Source organism: Tamandua tetradactyla, chromosome 11, assembly GCF_023851605.1.
Source record: "Tamandua tetradactyla isolate mTamTet1 chromosome 11, mTamTet1.pri, whole genome shotgun sequence".
In the NCBI taxonomy this organism is placed as follows: Eukaryota; Metazoa; Chordata; class Mammalia; order Pilosa; family Myrmecophagidae; genus Tamandua; species Tamandua tetradactyla.
The window spans coordinates 29,891,380-29,912,580 of NC_135337.1; the positions used below are offsets into that span (position 1 = coordinate 29,891,380).

Consider the following 21,201-nt stretch of genomic DNA (forward strand, 5'->3'; position numbering starts at 1 on the left):
GTGGTTGGTCCACAATCATCCCCACCTCTTCATCTTCACACCCTTATATAATCTTCCTCGAGTATGGGTTGGACCAAAGGTGACTTGCTTCCAATGAAAAGAATATGGCAGAAGTGGTGGATATAACTTTCAAGATTTGGTTACAAAAAGTACTTGTTCACTTGCTCTCATTTTCTTGATCATTCACTCTATGGGAAGCTAGCTGCATATTGTAAGCTTTCCTGTGTAGAGGACTGTGTGCCAAGAACCAGCCTGCAAGGAACCGAGGTACTCAGTCTGACAACCTGCAAGGAACTGAATCCTCCCAACAACCACATGAGTGAACTTGGTAGCATATCCCCTTTAGTAAAGTTTTTAGGGAGACTACAGTCCCTACGGACACACTGATCACAGTGTTGTGAGAGATCTTGAGGCAGAGGCACCCAGCTAAGCCATTATCCCTATTCCTGGTCCACAGAAACAAGATAATAAATGTTAGTTGTATTAAGCCACTAAGTTTGTGACAACACAACTGTTAGGCAGCAATAAATAACCAATATAGTCACTATAGATTAATTTTACCTATTCGAAAATTTTCATGCAAAGGAAATAATACAGTAACACTCTTCTGTGTCTACCCTCCTTCATTCAGCATAACATATCTGTAATTTAACCATGTTACTGTGTATATCAGTGGCTCATTCTCTTTCACTGCTGAGTAGTACTTCTTTGCATGATTAGTCCATAGTTCATTTATCCATTCAATTGTTTATGGATATTTTGGGTTTTTCCCAGTTTTCAGCTATTATCAATAAAGTTGTTATAAACATTCATATAAAAGTCTTTTGGATACAGGTTTTTATCTTGGACAAATATCTAGGAGTAGAAGTACTGGATCGTATGGTAAGTGTATGTTTAATTTTCTAAGAAACTATCAAGTTTGTTTTCCATAGTGGTTGTACCATTTTACATCCCATCAGCAATATGTGAGAGTTCTGCCTGTTTCACATCTTCACCTGGTATTATCAGTCTTTTGAAATTTTAGCTATTTTAGGTCCTGCCCCAATAAAGATGGTGGAGTAAGATGCTCCACAGCTGCTCCCCAACAGAAGCTTTAAACAACAAGCAAACAGCAGAAACATCTTTCTCAGACCTCCAGAAAACAGTTAAAGAACTGCAAAAAGGAATCACTAAATCAAGAAGAACACTACTTAAGATATATAGGACCTCAGAAAGCCCTTGCTGGCCTCTCCTCTGTGCCCTCCCCAGCTTGGTGCAGAGCCAGTCCACACTTTGAGTGTGGGTCCCTGCACCTAGTTGAGGAGAAGTAAACTTCATACATATACTGGGTGCATTTATGTCTGCCAAGCTAGTAGCATCCTGAAGCACTGAACCAGGACATGCACTGCAAGCTTATCATTCTAGAACTTGCCCGCATGTAGAGGCAGCCCACAGAGCTCTCCCACATAACACTTCAAGAGAACAGTAAAATCACAGCTACCTGGAGCAAAGGAATACTGGTTTTTGGACATACAGTGTAGTGCCTGGGACTGTGAGAAAACAATGTGTTGTAGGGGGATGAAGGCATTCATTTGTGTAAATTTACATTTGTGTAAATTCCTAAGGCCACACACACACACATCTCCAGACAATCCATGTACATAGAAAAAACCTAGGAACACCTTATGTGTTTACTTTGGGCTGTTCTCTAAACTCATTATTAGATGATTAAGCTGTAAAGGAGAACACTTGCATAGGCCAGTTAGAAAATACTGGGAAGGTGTTTTCCTTTTTCTTCTGTTTTGTTGTTCTTGTCATCATTGTTATTAGCTCCTGGCATTCAAGGAATACTCTCAACACAAGCTGGATTGAAGCTTAATAAGCAGACAACTCAAGTGTCTAGAATACGGAGGTAACATTAAAACGTCAAAATGTCCAAGTTGCAACAAAAGATTACAACACATACAAAGAAACAGGAAGCAATGGCCCATGTTTAAAGCATTAAAAGACATCCACAAGAAGACCAGATCTGGGACATAAGAGATAAAGACTTTTTAAAAATAATCCTAAGTATGTTCAGAGAGCTAAAGGAAAACATGGGCAAAGAACTAATAGATATTTGTATAGTAACAGGTGAACACAAAGAGATGATCAAAAGAGAGATAGAAATCATGAAAAGTAACCAAACAGCTGGAAATCACAGTAAAAAATTAAAAATAACCCTAGAAAGGTTCAACAGCAAATTGGCCCGGGCAAAAGAGTCAGGGAACTTGAAGATAAGACAATTAAAATCACTCAATATGACAAACACAAAAAGAAAGAATGAAGAAAAGTGATCAGTGCCTGAGAGTCCTGTGGGTCACCATCAAGCATAGTAATATATGCATTGTTGCAGCTCCTGAAGGAGAAGAAAGGTGCAGAAATAATATTCAAAGAAATAATAGCTGAAAACTTTCCAAATGTAATGAAGGGATGAATATACCTATATACACAAAGCTCATGCACTCCAAACAAGATAAACTCAAACAGACACCACTAACACATATTATAATCAAACTATCAAATGCCAAAAATAAAGAGAAAATCCTGAAAGCCACAAAAAAACAATTTGTCACATACAAGGAAGCTTTAAGAAAAGTAAGGGCCAATTTCCCATCAGAATCAGTGGAGGCAAGGCAGCACAATGACATTTAAAGTGCTGAAAAGAAAAAAGTGCCAACCAAAGTTCTTTTTCCCACAAAACTGTCTTACAAAAATGAGGGAGAGATTAAGACATTACCAGGTAAACTAAAGCTGAGGGAATTCATCATCACTAGACTGGCCTTATAAGCAATGTTAAAAGCAATTCTTCAGATTGAAAGGACATGAGACAGTAGATTGATGCTGCATGAAGAAATAAAGATCTCCTACAAAGGTAATGACATGGGTAAATATAAATGCCAGTATACATCTATACTAATAAATGTATATATTAATTATGTATATATTATATACATATATAATGTATTCTGATGCGTGTATTAATTTATATATTTAAATGCATATATTAATGTATATATTATAAATGTCAGTATATATTTTTAGTTTATAACTCCGTTTTGTACTTCCTACAAATCTAAAAACTAAATGCATAAAAAATGATGATAGAGGGTGCAAGGGTAGTTCAGTGATAGAATTCTCACCTGCCATGCAGGAGACTCGGGTTTGATTTCCAGTCCATACATTTCCCAAAAAACAAACAAGCAAGCAAAAGAAACAAAAAACAAAGAAAAATTCAACAAATGCTGCTACAATAATGGGAGACTCACATGGAAAAATAATGAAATGTGACCCCATCATACTGCATACAAAAAATAAAGGAATGATAAAACAATGCTTTGGAACTCCTAATGTATAAATATGTAATTTGTGATGAGAACTACATGGAGGGATGGATGGGGTATAGGAACATGTTTATGTATGCTACTGAAACTAAGTTGGTATCAAACCAAACAAGAATATAGATTTAGGGTGTCAGATGTAAGCCCATGGTAACCACAAAGAAAATACTGGAAAAACATATGCAAAAAATAGAAAGGATTCTAAAGGGTTCACTACAAAAGATCAACTAAATATAAAAGTATGTACTAATGGAGGAAATGAGGAACAAATCAGGTATACGGGATAAATAAGGTATAAGAGCTACAAAAGGAAAAGTAAAAATGAAGGAACAAAGTCCTGCACTATCAGTTGTTACTTTATATAAATGGGTTAAACTCTCCAGTCAAAAGGCAGAGATAGGGCCAAGATGGCGGCTTAGCAATGTGCACGTTTTAGTTCATCCTCCAGAGAAACTAGTAAATAACCAGAAACAATACAGAACAGCTCCTGGGGCCACGTCAGTGACCGGACACACAGTGTACCCCAGTCTGGACCAGCTGGACTGGCTGTGAGCCCCCCCAGAACCATGAGTTCCCCAAGCCTTGGCGGTCGGCGCCCCTCCCCCACGGCTGCTTCCCAGAGGGGAAAGGAAAGAGACTTGACCAGCAGCAGAGGCTGAGCCCAACCAAACGCCAATTGTGGAATTAATTAACAAATTCTGACTACTAAAATAGGCCCCCAGATCAGGTGAACCTGGTCAAAGCAGAGGTTGCTCACTTTTGCCCCAGCGCCAAGGGGGCAGGGCTGATGGAAAAAGGAAAAAAAAGAAGGAAACAGAGGTTTTTGTGGCTGTGTTTCTACAAAGGCTTGACTGCCTTTGGATATAGTGACAGGGCTCCTCGGGCTGCAACTGCCCGAGGCATAGGCAGAAACAAACTCATTTTGAGGGCTTGTCTGGAAACTGTGCCTTCCCCAGGAGAGGGGTGAAGCCCAACTCAGGTGGAATCCCTCTCTCAAGGAATTCAGACACCAGGGGTTGGTAATTTGAAGCCATTAAAACCAGCCTACAACCTCTCCTCTGTCTCCACCATGCCCCCAGCCAAAGTTAAAGGTACCACATCATCTTATGCTGGTGGGACATGCAGGCAGACAAGCACCACATACTGGGCAGGATAAGAAAAAGAGCCCAGAGACTTCATAGGAAAGTGTGTCAACCTGCTGGGTCTCACCCTCAGGGAAAACTGACACAGGTGACTCTTTCCTCCTGATGGGACGTCAGTTTAGTCTGGGAAAATCCAGCATGGATCTATAATACCTACGTAAACCCTCCTCAGGGTGGGGAGAAAAAGGCACCATACAAGCAGGGCAAGAAACAAGAAAACAAGAACAGAAAAATTCTCCTCCATTAAACAAAACCTAAGCTAGAGGCCCAGAAAAAGCTGAACTCAATGTCAAAGAACAGGGAGACAACAAATTCACCCAGCAAGAAAACCCTAGGTAAAAGAAGTGAAAGCAATCTCCAGAATAAACTAATTAAGATAATTAAATGCCTAGATGCCAGCAAAAAATAACAAACCACACTAGGAAAATTGAAGATATGGCCCAGTCAAAGGAACAAACCAACAATTCAAATGAGATACAGGAGCTGAAACATTTAATTCAGAATATACGAACAGACATGGAAAACCTCATCAAGGACCAAATCAATGAATTGAGGGAGGATATAAAGAAGGCAAGGAATGAACAAAAAGAAGAAATGGAAAGTCTGAAAAAACAAATCACAGAACTTATGGGAATGAAAGGCACGGTAGAAGAGATGAAAAAAGCAATGGAAACCTACAATGGTAGATTTCAAGAGGCAGAACACAGGATTAGTGAACTGGAGGACAGAACATCTGAAATCCATCAGGCAAAAGAAAATATAGGGGAAAAAATGGAAAGATATGAGCAGGGACTCAGGAAATTGAAGGACAATATGAAACATATGAATATACATGTTGTGGATATCCCAGAAGGAGAAGAGAGGGAAAAGGAGGAGAAAAACTAATGGAGGAAATTATCACTGAAAATTTTCCAATGCTTATGAAGGACTTAAAATTACAGATCCAAGTAGTGCAGCATACCCCAAAGAGAATAGATCCAAATAGACGTTCCCCAAGACACTTACTAATCAGAATGTCAGAGGTCAAAGAGAAAGAGAGAATCTTGAAAGCAGCAAGAGAAAAGCAATCCATCACATACAAGGGAAGCCCAATAAGACTATGCATAGATTTCTCAACAGAAACCATGGAGGCAAGAAGACAGTGGGATGATATATTTAAATTATTAAAAGAGAAAAACTGCCAATCAAGAATTCTATATCCAGCAAAACTGTCCTTCAAAAATGAGGAAGAAATTAAAACATTTTCAGATAAAAAATCACTGAGAGAATTCGTGACCAAGAGACCAGCTCTGCAAGAAATACTACAGGGAGCACTAGAGACAGATATGAAGACAGAAGAGAGAGGTGTGGAGAAGACTGTAGAAAGGAAGACCATGAGTAAAGGTAAAAAGAAGGAAAATTAGAAGGACATATAAAAGCCAAAAGGCAAAACGGTAGAGGAGGGTACTGCCCGGGCAGTAATAACACTGATGTTGATGGATTACGCTTCCCAATCGGGGGACATGGACTGGCAGAATGGATTAGGGAATGGGACCCATCTATATGCTGTCTCTACTCAAAGGACATGAGGGCAAGGACACAAACGGACATTTGCACACCAATGTTTATAGCAGCATTATTTACAATTTCCAAGAGATGAAAACAGCCAAAATGTCCATCAACAGATGGGTGGCTAGACAAACTGTGGTATATACATACAATGGACTATTATGCAGCTGTAAGACAGAATAAAGTTAGGAAGTATGTAACAACATGGATGGACCTTACAGACATTATGCTGAGTGAGATTAGCCAGAAATAAAAGGACAAATACTGTATGGTCTCACTGATACAAACTGACATTAGTGAATAAACTTGGAGAATTTTGTTGGTAACAGAGACCATCAGGAGATAGAAATAGGGTAAGATATTGGGTAACTGGAGCGGAAGGGATACAGATTGTGCAACAGGACTGAATGTAAAAACTCAGAAATGGACAGCACAATACTACCTAACTGTAATACAATTACGTTAAAACACTGAATGAAGTGAATGTGAGAATGATAGAGGGAGGAGGCCTGGGGGCACAAATGAAATCAGAAAGAAAGATAGACGATAAAGATTGAGATGGTATAATCTAGGATTGCCTGGAGTGTATAATGACAGTGACTAAATGTACAAATTTAAAAAATGTTTTTTCATGAGGAAGAACAAAGGAATGTCATTATTGTGGGGTGCTGAAAATAGATGGTAATTAATATTTTAAAATTTCAACTTATGTGTGAGACTAAAGCACAAAATGTTTATTTGGTACAAAATTTATATTTTGATAGTGCATTTCCTAGTATAACTTATGTAGATAGCTTGGTTGAACGACATAAGTACATGGAACCTTGGGTAGGACTGGAGATTTTGTTGATTTGTCCAGAGTGATGCCCCAGTGAATCCCAGAGTGATTTGATCAGTGAGTGGAAAAGTATTTGCCAAGTCCCCTTCAGGGAATGGTGAGAACAGGGGAAAATTCAACCTCCCCAAGTTGAATTCTTGATATTCTCACAAGCAGTGTGGGCAGCCAAAGCTATAGGCTGAGCCCCCAGTCTTAGGGTTTGTTCATACGAAACTTAACCCCACAAAGGATAGGTCAAGTCTACTTAAAATTTAGGCCTAAGAGTTACCCCCAAGAGAGCCTCTTTTGTTGCTCAGATGTGGCCTCTCTCTCCAGCCAACACAACAAGCAAACTCACCACCCTCCCCCTGTCTATGTGGGACAAGACTCCCAAGGGTGTGGACCTTTCTGGTAATGTGGCCCAGAAATCCTAGAATGAGCTGGGACTCAGCACCAAGGGATTGAGAAAACCTTCTCAATCAAAAGGGGAGAGAGAGAAATGAGACAAAAATGTCAATGGCTGAGAGATTCCAGAGTCCAGAGGTAATCCTAGAGGTTATTCTTATGCATTAAGTAGATATCACCTTGTTATTCAAGATGTAATGGAGAGGCTGGAAGGAACTGCCTGAAAATGTAGAGCTGTGTTCCAGTAGCCATGTTTCTTGATGATGATTGAATAATGATATAGCTTTCACAATGTGACTGTGTGATCATGAAAACCTTGTGTCTGCTGCTCCTTTTATCTACCTTGTCAACAGACAAGTAAACATATGGAATAAAAATAAATAATGGGAGAACAAATGTTAAAATTTAAAAAAGGGAAAAAAAGTCGATTGTGATGATAAAAAATATCTAAGCCTCCTATATTATGGAGCAGCTAGAAGGAAAAATATGAGAAGACTGTATGGTAGCCCATGACAAACTCTTGGTCTGTACTGTAATTACTTGGTGAAGAGTGCTTTGAAAACTATTGATTTTTTATTTCTTTGTTTTGTATATATGTTATACTATACAATAAAAAAGTTTAAAATAAAAAAATTGTTATCTTTTAGTCTCCAATATCTTAGAGCAGCCAGAAGTAAAAACCTAAAATTGTGGAATTGTAACCCATGTCAAACTCTGAAATATTTTCTACAACTACTTGTGGTGCTGTGCTTTGAAATTTATTTCTTTTTTGAATATATGTTATTTTTCACAAAAGGAAGGAAAAAAGTCAATTGTGATGAAAAAAAATGATTTAAGCCTTCTAGCCTCCTATATTCTGGAGAAGCTAGAAGGAAAAATCTGAGAGGATCATATGGTAGCCCATAACAAATCTGGGATCTGCCCTGTAACTATTTGTTGAAGAGTGCTTTGAAAACTATTGCTTTCTTATTTCTTTGCTTTGTATATATGTTATACTATATAATAAAATAGTTTAAAATAAATAAAGAAATAATAGGGGAAATTAAGATTAAAATATATTGGGTAGATGGAAATACTAGTGGTCAACACGAGGGAGAGGTAAGGAGTATGGTATGTGTGAGTTTTTCTTTTTCCTTCTTTTTCTGGAACGATGCAAATGTTCTAAAAAATGATCATGGTGATAAATATGCAACTATGTGATGATATTGTGAACCACTGATTGTACACCATGTATAGAATGTATGTTAAGGATGTTTGTGTTTGTAAGTTGTTATCAATAAAAATATTTTTAAAAAAAAGACAACCTACAAAATGGGAGAAAATATTTGGAGAGCTTTTATCTGGTAAGGGTTTAATGTCCAGAACTCTTAAAATCAACAACAGAAAGACAAACAGCCCAGTTTTAAAATGTGCGAAAGACTTTAATAGACATGTCTCCAAAGAAAATATACAAATGGTCAATAAATACATGAAAAGATACTCAACATCATTAGCCATCAGGAAAATACAGCTCAAAACCACAGTGAGCTCAAGGTTGGCAGCTTCTGGCCAGCCCAGTCCTCACCTGGTTAGCTGCTGTGGACTGGGAGAGTCAGGGAAGCCCTCCCCCTGGGAACAGAGAGGGATCATAGCAAGTTCTGATCCAACTTCTGGTTAGCAAGATTGGATCTCTGGGTTGTGAACCCTTGGTCTTTTCCAGACAGACACAGGCTTTCCAGCCTGTGGCACCATTGTTTCTACAGTTGAAAAAGCTGTAGTGGGGAAACTGTGATGAGATGAGTGACTTGCCTGGCCGCGCAGTTCCCCAGCCCATCCCCCACACTTGAGGCCAGCAACTTCTGGTCAACCTGCTTCCTGACCAGCTGGTTGCTGCTGACTGGGAGAGTCAGGGAAGCCTTCCCCAACCAGGGAATAAAGGGGGACATAGTACAATTCTGATCCAACTGTTGCGCAGCGAACTTGGGCCTCAGGGTACCACAAACTTGCTACTTCTTTGACCCATTATTAAGTATGTTGTTTAACCTCCATATATTGGTGTACTTTCCAGTTCTCTGCCTGTTATTTTATTGATTTCCAGTGCCATTCTATTATGATTGGAGAAAGTGCTTTGTATAATTTCAGTCTTTTAAAAGTTATTGAGAACAGTTTTGTGGTCCAACGTGTGATCTATTCTGGAGAATGATCATGAGCACTTGAGAAGAATGTATATCTTGTTTTGGGGTATAATGTTTTATATATGGTCTGTTAGATACAGTTCATTTATCATATTATTTTGGTTCTGTTTCCTTGTTGGTTTTCTATTTAGATGTTCTATCTATTGATAAGAGTGGTGTATTGAAATCTCCAACTATTACTGTAGAGTTACCTATTACTCCTTTCAGTTTTGTCAGCATTTCCCTCATGTACTTTGGGGCAACTTGGTTAGATGCATAGATATTTATAGTTGTCATTTCTTCTTGTTGAATTGCCCTTTTTATTAATATATAATCTTCTTTGTATCATAACATTTTTACATTTAAAGTCTATTTTATCTGATATTAGTAGAGTTATCCCAGCTCTTTTTTTTTTGGTTACTGCTTGCCTGGGATATCATTTCCCAGCATCACTTTCAACCTATTTCTATTTTGGGGTCTAAAATGAGTCTCTTATAAACAGCATATAGATGAATTATATATTTTTTAGCCATTCCACCAGTCAGTGTGTTATGATTGGAGAGTTTAATCCATTAACATTCTATACTATTACTCTAAAGACAGTATTTTCTTCAACCATTTTATCTTTTGGCTTTTATGTGTCATATTTTTTTTTTACATGTCATATTCTATTTTCATCTCTCTTTTCACTCTTTTTAGTTACCCTTACTGCTATCCTTCATTAGCAGTAAGTAGTACCCTTAAAACCTCTCTCTCCTGTCTTTTCCTATCAGCCTGTAGCATTCCCTTCAGTACTTCTTGTAGGGCAAGTCTCTTGTTAAGGAATTCTCTCTGTTTCTGTTTATCTATGAATATTTTAAACTCCCCCTCATTTTCAAAGGACAGTTTGGCTGAATACAGAGTTCTTGGCTGACAATTTTTCTTTTTCAGAATCTTAAACATATTATACTACTGCCTTCTTATCTCCATGGGCTTTAAAAATGAGAAATAGAAAATTAGCCTTATTAGGTGTCCCTTGTATGTGGTAAATTGCTCTTCTCTTGATGCTTTCAGAATTCTCTCTTTATCTTTAGGATGTGATCATCTGATTAGTATGTGTGTTGGAGAGGGTCTATTCAGATTCATTCTGTTTAGACTAAGTTGTACTTCTTGGATATGCATATTTATGTTTTTAATAAAGGTTGGGAAATTTGGGGCCATTATTTTCTCAGACATTCTTTCTGTCCCTTTTTACTTCTGTTCTCCTTCTGGAACACCATGACACTTTATGCTGACCCACTGTTTTCTTTATCTGTTCTTTTGTCTGTTTGATTTCTGAAGTCCTACCTTCTAGATTACTGATCTTTTCTTTTGCCTGTTCAAATCTGCTGTCATATGCCTCTAGCATATTTTTAATCTCATCTATTGTGCCTTTCATTCCCATAAAATATATTATTTTTCTCTGCATGTTTTGAAATTCTTCTTTATGCTCATCCAATGTCCTCTTTTTTTTTTAAGATTTTTTTTTTTTAAATTTTATTTTACATGGGCAGGCACCAGGAATCAAACCCGGGTCCTCTGGCATGGTAGGCAAGCATTCTTGCCTGCTGAGCCACCGTGGCCCACCCCTCATCCAATGTCTTCTTAATATCTTTTATCTCTTTAGTCATACTTTCCTTCATTCCCTTGAATTGACTTAGGAAGCTTGAACATCTTTGATTAGTTGTTCCAAATTCTGTATCAGCTAAGTTTTTATTTGTTCCTTTGACTGGGCCATATCTTCCTGTTTCTCAGTATGGCTTGTAATTTTTTGCTGATATCTGATAATCTTAATGAGTTTATTCTGAAGGTCGTTTTCTATCTCTTGGGTGGGATTTTGTTGTTGATTGGTTTTGTGGTAAGGTTCTTTTTGACAATTGGTTCACCAGTGTTTTCCAGACAAAACAGGATCAGGTACCAATGCAAAGAGTGCAAATGAGATCCAAAAGGCCCTGGGAAGAGGGTCAGGAAAGACTCCGAAAAGCCTTTTCTTCCCCGTTAAGCTCCCCAAAGCTGTATTTTCCTGGCCTGCCAAGCAGATGGCACTCTTTACCAAACCTCCTTTTTTGACATTTCCCCAAAAGTGTGTTTTCCTGATCTTCCCAGCAGATGGCACTCCTAAGTAACATATTCCCCTCAGTCTTACTAAGACAGGTTATTTTTAGCCCTTTGCCAGTTCTGCCTCTGACAGTCAAAACTATGACATGGCAGTGCCTGACCAAATGGGCTAGAATGGTGTGATTCAGCAGTCTAAATTTGCCAGCCAATAGCTGAATCAGTACTGAACTGTGTCCCATTCTACACTTGGGGCGGAGGACTCCCATGGCCATCCCAGTCCACCAAAGCCTGCCAAACAGGGATTGGAATGCTCAGTGCTGCTTGCCAATGAAGGAATGGGGAATGGGCACCAGGATCCCACAGATGGAACTACTCACAGTCTCTGACCAGTTTCTCAGTCTCTTTGTCTGACATTTCCCTAAATGTTGCACAGAACTCCCCTCGTCTCCAAAGCCCCAGAAGAGTTGATCTGGACAGTTTCTGCCTACCCACTTGCTGCTTTGGGGGGAGAGTGAGTTCTGCAATTCCATCCTTATTTTGCCATTTTCTCATAAGCCCCAATTCAGTTGTGTGTGCACGTGTGTGTGTGTGATTTCATGATTTATTTTATATTGATGAGTGCTTTTTACATCCTAGGCAATAGGGATAGAAGAGTGGATAAGACTAACATGGTTGCTACTTTCAGGGAATTTAGCTGAGAAGACATGAAACAAGCAATTTACAATCAAGTCAGTAGGTGCTACTATGGGAAAGTCAAGGGTAGTACGGGGACACAGCACACAGCAACCATCCTAGTTCTGTGGGGAGGGTGACAGGTAGAGCTTCTTGAAGGAAGTGAGTTTTTTTTTTTTTTTTTTTTTTTTTTTTTTTTTTTTTAAAGGAAAGACAGAGAGAAGGAAGGAAGGAAGGAAGAAAGGGAAACATTTTTAAACATTTTCTTGTTTTATTGTATTCTGTTTCTCCGTTTTTGTTACATGGGCTGGGGCCGGGAATCGAACCGAGGTCCTCCGGCATAGCAGGCAAGCACTTTGCCCGCTGAGCCACCGCGGCCCGCCAGGAAGTGAGTTTTAAGTTGCTATTTGAAGAGGGACAAGCCCAAAGGGACAAAAATTCCAGATGTAGGTAAATGCAAGTGCAAAGTCTGGAGGTGACTGAGCATGTGGTCCATTCAGGACAATGAACTGTGGCATGCTAGTGGCGGTGGTGGGGCAGGGAGTGGTAACGTGAGGCTGGAGTAGGGAGGTTGAGGCCCTTGTTGTAAGCCCAATTAAGGACTTTTACTGTCATCCCCAAGGCATTAGGAAGCCTGTGAAGGTATTTAAGTAGTGGAGGGACTAGCTTTGATTAGCATTTTTAGCGGATCATTCTAGCAGAAGAAAGGATGGATCCTGTTGAGGGCTGGGAGTAGAATGATGGAAGAAGACCCAATTGACTTTTGACAAGGGTACCAAGCCCACTCAATGGGGAAAAAAGTCTCCTCAACAAATTGTGATAGGAGAACTGGATTTTCACATGCAAAAGAATGAAAGTGGAGCAACATTGGGGGGGGATGGGGGTTCTCTAGCCTGCAACCTCTGTCTATTGACTAGCTCATCACATCCAGCTGCCCAGAACTGAACTCAAGTGTATGGTGCCCAGGAAATGGCTCCCAGACCCTAACAACAGGCTGCCCCTACAGCTCTCAGTTAAGGAAAGAGTGAAGGTCTTTCCTTAACTGAGAATGGCCACCCCTTAGTAAAAGCCAGGGTTAGTGCCTATGGGACAGGGGTTCAAGACCTGTGATCCCCACAATGACCACTTTTTGGCCCTCAAGATTGTGAGAATCATCAATGGAGGAGGCACTGTAGGAGGCCTTCCCATCAGCACACTTCATAAAGTGGCCTTACTGAGGCAGCTGGAAGCTTTTGAACATCCCAATTTTGCTGACTGACGAATATCTATATCATAGCCCAAACTGACCTGGAGAACAAGATGACCTTGGTATTTGAGCATGTGGACCAAGCCCAAAGGACTTATCTGAACAAGGCATCTCTTGCAAGTCTGCCAATGGAGACCATAAGTATCTGATGCACCAGTTTCTAAGACGCCTAGATTTCCTTCGTGCCAGAGAACATTCTGGAGACAAGTGGTAGAACAGTTCAGCTGGCTGACTTTGGCCTGGCCAGAATCTACAGCTACCAGATGCCACTTAACACCTGTGGTTGTTACACTCTGGTACGAGGCTCCCAAAGCTACTCAGAAGTCTGTATATGGAACACCTATGGACACATAGAGTGTTGGCTGTATCTTTGCAGAGCTGTTTCATCAGAAACCACTCCTCTGTGGAAACTCCAAAGCTGATCAGTTAGGCAAAATCATTGATCTGATCAGGCTGCCCTCAGAGGATGACTGGTCCTGAGATGTATCTCTACCCAGAGGATCCTTTTTTCCTAAATGGCCCTATCCAGTGTAGTGATGCCTGAGGTGGAGGAGTCTGGAGCACAGCTGCTGCTGGAAACGCTGACTTTTAACCCCCACAAGCAAATATATGCTTTCTGAGTCCTATAGCATCTTATCTATAAAAGGGAGAAGGTAATCTGGAGTGAGCAATGAGGTGGCTGCAAAAGAGCCAGGAGAAGGAAGAGCAGTTGTCATTTCCCTTATTTGGACACAATTACTGGAGAGATCACAGAAAGTGATTTCTGCCTTCATATTTAAGGCCATGAAGACCCCTCCCTCCAACTTTTTAAAGATAACTTTTTGCTGCCTTAATGACATGACATTGCTCTCCCACTCCTGCATTTTTTTTTTTAAACATGGGCAGGCACCGGGAATCGAACCCAGGTCCTCTGGCATGGCAGGCAAGCATTCTTGCCTGCTGAGCCACCGTGGCCCCCACTCCTGCTTTTGAGGCATATCCTTCTCCTCCCCCTATTTCCCTACACCAAGAAGTGAGTTTCCTCTTCTTCTCTCCCTACCTTGATACGATTCATTTTTATATAGGAAAAACAAATAGACAAACAAAAACTAATGAAAGCGGACCCCTACCTCATACCATATACAAAAATTTACTCAAAATTTATCAATGACAGAAATATAAGAGCTAAAACTATAAAACTCTTAAAAGATTACTGCTGGCTTAAATCTGTGGTGTACCCCAGAAAAGCCATGTCCTTTAATCCTCACTCAATATTGCTAGGTGAGAGCTTTTAGATTATCTCCATGAGGACTGACTCACCCTATTGTGCATGGTAACTTTTAACTAGATGACTTCCATGGACTTGTGACTCATTTCAGATGGGTCTTGATTAGTTTACTGGAATCCTTTAAAAGAGGAAACATTTTGGAGAAAAGGGACTCTCCCTTTTCAGAGTCATGAAAATGATGAGCACCAGAGACCTTTGGAGATGAAGGACTATGGCCCCAAGGGAGCTTCATGAAACAATAAGCCTGGAGAGAAAGCTAGCAGATGTTATGTTTGCCACGTGCCTTCCCAATTGAAAGAGAAACTCTGAACTTCACTGGCCTTTCTTGAGTGAAGGTAACCTCTTCTTGATGCCTTAAGTTGGACATTTTTATAGACTTGCTTTAATTGGGACATTGTTGTGGCCTTAGAACTGTAAATTCGCAACTTAATAAATTTCCCCTTTTTAAAAGCCAATCCATTTCTGGCATATTGCATTCTGGCAGCTAGAAAACTAGAACAACAACATATATAGGGAAATATATCAGGACCTTGTACTAGACAATGATTTCTTAAACCTCACATCAAAAGCATGAGGAATAAAAGAAAATATAGATGTGTACTTCACCAAAATGAAGAACATCTAGTGACTTTATCAAGTGACTGCATCTAGTGACTTTATCAAGAAAGTGCAAAGACAACATAAAGAATGGGAGAAAATGTTTGGAGACCATATATCTGATAAAGGTTTAATACCCAGAATATAAAAAGAACTCCTACAACTCAGCAACAAAAAGACAAACAACCCAATCAAAAAATGGGCAAAGGACTTGAATAGACATTTCTCTGAGGAAGTTATATAAATGGTTAATAAGGACATGAAGAGATGCCCAACATCATAGCCCTGAGGGAAATGCAAATCAAAACCACAATGAGATATCACCTCACACCCACTGGAATGGCTATTAAAACCAGAAAATAACTAGTGCTGACTTTCTCCTATTTCTCCTATTATAGAGAAATAGGAACTATGTGGCTTGGAGTTCTTAATCTGAATCCATTCCTGTGGTTTTGAGGTCATTGTAAATAGGACATTTTGATGAGATTACTTCAGTTAAGGTATGGCCCAACTGAATGAGGATGGGTCTCAATCCTATTAATAGAGACCTGATAGAGAAGACCACAGAGAAAAGCCAAAAGGATCAGCCTGGAGCTGGAAGTCAGCAGATCCCAGAAATGAAAGCAGAATTTCTATCTCTTCTTCAGTCAGCCAGCCTCTTCTGAGGAATCCATCAAAATCTTCATTGAAATTCCAAGCTTGCAGCCTGCCCTATGGAATTTGGACTTGCCAATACTGTCACATAAGTCAATCCCTGTAATAAATCTCATAATATGTTCCATCCTGTTGGCTGTGAACCCTAATGAATATAGGAAACCTTGTACATTGTTGATGGGGATGTAAACATGGCACAGCCACTATGGAAAACAGTTTGGTGGTTCCTCAAAAAGTTAATCATATTCTTGAAGATAGAATGTATAAGAACAGCTTTTACATTGTGACTGTGTGATTGTGAAAACTTACTATCTGATGCTCCATTTATCCAGGGTATGGACAGATGAATAAAAAAATACGGGTAAAAAAATAAATAAATAATAGAGGGGATAAGGAGTAAAATAAATTGGATAGATTGAAATAATAGTGATCAATGAGAGGGAGGGGTAAGGGGTATGGGATGTATGAGTTTTTTCTTTTTTCTTTTTCTGGAGTGATACAAATGTTCTAAAAATGATCGTGGTGATGAATACACAACTATGTGATGATATTGTGAGCCACTGATTGTGCACCATGTATGGACTGTATGTGTGTGAAGATTTGTCAATAAAAATATTTATTTTAAAGTTGATCACAGAATTACCACGAGACAGCAATCCCACTTCTCAGTATCTACCTAAAAAAACCGAAAGTAGCAGATATTTGTATCTCAATGTTTAGAGCATCATTATTCACAATAACCAAAAGATGGAAGCAATTCAGTGTTCATCAGCAGAAGAATGCATAACCAAAATGTGATGAATACATATAATGAAATATCAGCCTTAGAAAAGAATGAAGTTCTGATTCCTGCTATAACAGATGAACCTTGAAGATATCATGTTGAATGAAATAAGTCAGACATAAAGGAACAGCTATTTTATGACTCTACTTAGATGAAATATCTAGAAAATGCCAATTCATAGAGACAGAAATTAGAGCATAGTTTACCAGGGAAGGAGGGAAGAGAAATGGGGAGTTAATATATAGTAGCATAGGTTTTCTGTTTGGGGAATCATGGGAAAATTCTGGTAGTGGATAGTGGAAGGTGGTAAATGTAGCACAGCATTGTGGTTGTGATCAATCCCACTGAATGGTATGCCTGGGTATGGCTGAGATGGGAAAGACTGTGTCACACATATTTCCGTTTTTAAAAATCCATTAAAGAGACAATGGCAATTAAATATACATGATCCTGGACAGGATCTCATAATGGGGGTGAAATGGCCCTGTTCTAGTTTGCTAGCTGCCAGAATGCAATACACCAGAAATGAAATGGCTTTCAAAAAGGGGAATTTAGTAAGTTGCTAATTTACAGTTCTAAGACTGTGCAAATGTCCAAATTAAAGTAAGACTACAGAAATTTTCACCCAGGGAAAGATACCATGGTTCAAGAAGGCCAGTGATATTCAGGGTTTCTCTCTCAGCTGGAAGGGCACGTGGAGGTCTGCTAGCTTTCCCTCCTGGCTCTTCCTGCATGAAGCTCCCCCAGGGGCATATTCCTTTTACATCTCCAAAGGTCTCTGGCTGTGCGGGCTCTCATGGTTCTCATGGCTATAACATGGTTCCTCTCTTAAAGGATTCCTATAAACTACTCAAGACCCACCTGGAATTGGTGGACTCACATCTCCCTCTAATCCAAGGTTAAAATCCTACAATTGGGTTAATCACATCTCTGTGGAGATAATCTAATGGAGTTTCTAATCCATAGTACTGAATGGGGATGAAAAGAAACAGCTGCCTCCACAAGATGGAATCAGGATTAAAACATGGTTTTTCTAGGGTACATTATCCTTTCAAACTGGCACAGGCCCAAAAGGACATTAGTGAGATGCAGAAGAAAGAGAATATAGTCTGTAAGCTTTATATCAATGTTACATTTCTTGAACTTGATAACGGTACTTAAGGGGGTTACAAAGTTGCTATAGCATGATGTGTACAAACAACTACCAAATGTTAAGAAAATGAGTAGATGGAGAGATGGATGGGTGGATAGCTGGATAGAGAGTTATCAATAGATACAGTAATTCAGCAAATGTGGAACAATGTTAAAAGATAGTGAGTTGTGTTTGAGTGTTCTGCATGGGTTTTGCACTTCTTGAAACTGCCTTTTAAGCTTGAAATTATTTCAAAATAAAAAGTTTAAGAATGAAAAAAATTTAGCTATTTTAGTGGGTATGTAATGGTATCTCATTGTAATTTTAATGTACACTTCACAGATGACTAATGATATTGTGTATCTTTAAATGCACCTTTTGGCCATTCACGTATCTTCTTTGGTCTATATATCTATACTTTGTTCTTTATGTATGTTTTCGGTAACTTTTTTTATTGTATAGTATAACATACATACAGAGCAAAGTAATAAAAAAGCAATAGTTTTCAATGCACTCTTCAAAACGTGGTTACAGGATAGATCCCAGAGTTTGTCATGGGCTACCATATGATCCTCTAATATTTTTCCTTCCAACTGCTCCACAATATAGGAGGTTAGAGGATTTAAATACTTTATCATCACAATCAACTTTTTTTTCCTTTTTTTGTGAAAACTAACATATATACAAAAAAGCTATAAATTTCCAAGCACAGCAGCACCACAATTAGTTGTAGAACATATTTCACAACTTTAGGTTTTTACTTCTATCTGCTCTAAAATACTGGAGACTAAAGGAGATATCAATTTAATGATTCAGCATTCATATTCATTTGTTAAGTCCTTTCTTCTACGTATAATTCCACCATCACCTTTGATCTTTCCATATCTCTCACTGGGGTTGTTTGGGCTATGGCAATTCTAAGTTTTTTACATTGAGTCTTTCACTAATATGGGGTAGGGATATGGAACTATTTGATGTTCTGGGGAGGCTGGACTAGGTTTCAGGACTTATCTGGACCAGGGAACCATCTGGAGGTTGTAGGCTTCTGGCAAGTTACTCTAGTGCCTGGAACACTTGTGGAATCTTATAAATTGCCCTAGGTATTCTTTAGGATTGACTGGAATGGTCCTGGTTGGGAGTTGGCAGGTTATGATAGGTAGCAAGGTCTAACTGAAGCATACATAAGAGCAACCTCCAGAGTAGCCTCTCGACTCTATTTGAACTCTTTCTGCCACTGATACTCTATTAATTATACTTCTTTTCCCCTATTTGGTCAGGATGGAATCATTGATCCCACAGTGCCAGGTCTGGATTCATTCCTGGGAGTCTTCTCCCACGTCGCCAGAGAGACTTTCATCCCTGGATGTCATGCCCCACGTAGGGGGGATGGCAGTGATTTCACTCGCAGTTGGGCTTAGAGAGACTGAGGCTACATCTGAGCAACAACGGAAGTTCTCCAGAAGTCACTCTTAGGCATGCCTATAAGTAGTCTAAGCTTCTCTGCTACCTACATAAGCTTCACAAGAGTAAGACTCATGATCGAGGGCATGGCCTATTGATTTGGGTGTCCCTAAAGTTTGACACAGTATCAGCGGATTCCATGATGGTAATGTTTAATAGTTTCATAGTCTTTCTCCCCTCCCTCAGGGGACTTTGCCAATACTTTTTAATTATCTGGTTAATATACTCTAGGATGTTTCCCGGCACAGGATTAAAGGACCTCTTTCTCATTTTGTGCTCTCTGTTTCAGTTCCTCAAATGAGCTATACAAATAGGTTGAATTAGGTTATGTACTACAGAAAACTTCAGTTCCAGGTCAAATAAATCTTTCTTCCATTGATCTCAAAGAGTATGTGTGGTTCTAAAATATATACAGTGTCTTCCTTACCCCTATGTTCTGAATTACTTGAACCCAACCTGTTCAGCTTCGTTCTTATCTCTAAATATCAGGTTATACCTATAAAACAGCCTCTCAAAATCCAGAAATAATAGTCACCACTCCAGACTTAATGTGTCTGCTCTAAAAGCTTACAATCTAGTTCCCTGTTTTCTTATAAGCACTTTCTAAAGGTAACCATACCATTGTTGTTCTTTTGTTTCTGGCTTATTTTGTCTCACTAAACATCCCACATGTTCATACACATCGTTGCATGCCTCATGACAACATTCCTTTTTGTGGCAGCACAAGCCTTCGTTCCTAAGTATACAGCATCATTCGCCATTCTACTTCTCTGTCAGTGCATCCTTCAGCCACCTGCATTCACCGGGCATCACGTAGAGGGCCCAAAGTCCACAGTCCATCAACATTCCCAATTTTAGATAGTTTCATTGTTCCCAAGAGACAGAAAACCAATAAACACACCCTCACCAAATAGGAGATCTAAACCTCCTCTTAACTCTTGTTCATCACTCCATTGTTTACTTCTGTTGTTGCTGTGGTAGTGTTGATGGTTTCCTTTTGAACATAGCTCCTAGCATGCAATAGCTGTTTCCCCCTGTATGCTGGACTTAACACTCCTTACAGAAGAATCATATCTTCGAAGTAATTCTTACAAGAACTCATTCATATTTCTAGTGTGAGTTAATGGGACACGTAGGTCTATACAACCCCGTTCGATCTTGTTCATCTTCAATATGGTAATATTACTTCTAGACCCACTAGAGAATCACCTTTGCTCCTATCTATTCCCTTGCATTAGAGTTCAACTAATTAGCTAACGGTTCACCCATCTCTAGCTTCTATGTATCTCTAAGTTCCCTGTATTCTACCAGTCTCTGATTACACCTTTACGCAGGTCATAAAAGTGGAATCATACAGTATCTGTCCTTTCGAGTCTGGCTACTTTCATTCAGCATTATGTCCTCAAGGCTTATCCATCTTGTCATGTGCTTCAGGACGTCATTTTGCCTTACGGCTGCATAACATTCCATCGTATGCATATACCACATTTTGTTGATCCACTCATCTGTCGATGGGCATTTGGTTTGTTTCCATCTTTTGGCGATTGTGAATAATGCTGCTATGAACATCGGTGTGCAAATGTCTGTGTCCTTGCTTTTAGCTCCTCTGGGTATATACCAAGTAGTGCTATTGCTGGGTGATAGGGCAGCTCGATATTTAGTTTCCCAAGGAACCACCAAACAGTCTCCCATAGTGTTCTTTATGTTTTGATGAGTATAGCATTGCAATGATTTTCAAAATCAGGAAGTAAGAGCCCTCTATCTCTATTCTTTTAAATACTGTTTGGAGTATTTGGGCTCCCTTGCAATTCCACATGAATTAGAGGGCAATATTTCCATTACGTTTAATGGAAATTAATATTTCCAACGTTTCCTAAAGCTTTCAGAT

The 21,201-nt window shown here is 39.3% G+C and overlaps 1 long non-coding RNA gene and 1 pseudogene across 1 annotated transcript in view; one reads left to right on the plus strand and one right to left on the minus strand.

The window, feature by feature from the left end:
• The window catches only part of LOC143650015 (uncharacterized), a 118,587-nt gene that overhangs the window by 66,033 nt on the left and 31,353 nt on the right, over positions 1 to 21,201 (minus strand). The window lies entirely within an intron of this gene.
• Positions 13,257 to 14,038, plus strand: LOC143650920 (cyclin-dependent kinase 4 pseudogene; annotated as a pseudogene).